Below are 1521 nucleotides of genomic sequence, written 5' to 3'. Positions count from 1 at the left end.
TCTATCCTGAGGTGCCGATCCTCTATTTCTTTAGCCTCTTATACTTCACTCTCACATACTGACGTGCTACACTGGGGAAAGTTTAATGAAAATTTGTGTTCTGCTAATGTTTTTACACAGACTGACAGATCTTTTGCCTGGCTCTATAAACTCTCCTGTTATATGATTCTGCAAATCTAAAGTGGGATTATTAAAAACTGCATGACTGTTCTGATCTCCACATGTGTGGTGTATAAAAGCACTGACTAAGTTTTTCTACACTCACACACAGGCTTTGTTATTGTCTTACAAAGTCAGTATTCTCCTGGATGTATAGGTATGATCACTACTGTATTTTCCTCATGGATTTTATAACAGAAAGAGGGTAGAGGTTACTTACCTCAACCAGTCCTTGGAGAAGGGCATCATGTTTGGAAGGGTGGAAGGACAGAGAAGGAAAAGAAGATCCAGGGTGAGGTGAATTAACTCAGTGAATGGAGAAATGGGATTAGGTATGCTGGAGTTAAAGAGATTGGCTCAGGAGAGGGCAGCTTTCAGAGCTAATGTACAGAAGGTTGCTATGACACACAGGTAACTTGATGGCACATAACAACAACAAGATCTAACAATTACTAAGTCTTAATTTTACCAGGTTCATATGGAAATTATGTTTATTTTCATAAAATAAAACCTAAAAAGCTCATTGCCATCAAGTCAGAATTGACACCTACCTAACAATCCAATGAGTTTTAAATATGCTGTGTGTAAATCTCATGGGCATTGTACATGCCCATCTTTCTGCCATGGAGCAATTGGTAGATTTGAACTGCCAGAAAGGCTTTCCTTTGGGTTATCAGTGTGTAGCTCTCTATGGATTACACCACCAGAGCACTGTTGTTGTTGTTGTTACATGCCATTGAGCTAACTACAGCTCCTAGTGATCCTATGAAGAAATCTTGCTCTATCCTGAGCTAATCTCACTATCTCTGACACATCTAATTCTATTGCCATAGTCATTGTGTCAATCTATCTCATCCAGGTTGTTCCTCTTCTATGTTGGCCCTCTATCCTTCCACGTCACTTCTGGTGACAAGCCCAAAGTATATGAGACAGAGTTTCAAAATCCTTGCATCCAAGGAGCAAAGTGGTTTTATCCTCTCTAGGAAAGCCATATTTGATCTCATGGTATGTTCAATACTCTTCTCCAGCACCACAACTCAAAAGCATTAGTTCTTCTGTACTCCTTATTCATTGTCCAGCTCTCAGATGTTGTTTTTGTTGTTATGTGCTGTTGAGTTGACTATGACTCATAGCAAACCTATGCATAATAGCTCTGAACCCTGCTGTAAACTGATCCAATCTCACTGTCTCTGACACACCTACTCTTATTACCCCAATTATAATTTCAATCCATCTCATCTGAGGTCTTTCTTTCCTGTTCAGTCCCTTCACTCTTCCAAGAATGATATCCTTCTCCAAAGACTGGTACCTCCTGGATACACGCCCAATGTATGTGAGAAGGAGGCTCAAGATCCTTGCCTC

The sequence above is a fragment of the Elephantulus edwardii genome, unplaced genomic scaffold, assembly GCF_000299155.1.
Source record: "Elephantulus edwardii isolate Elephantulus edwardi_28Jun2011 unplaced genomic scaffold, EleEdw1.0 scaffold00023, whole genome shotgun sequence".
NCBI lineage: Eukaryota > Metazoa > Chordata > Mammalia > Macroscelidea > Macroscelididae > Elephantulus > Elephantulus edwardii.
Note: the sequence above shows the minus strand (reverse complement) of the source record.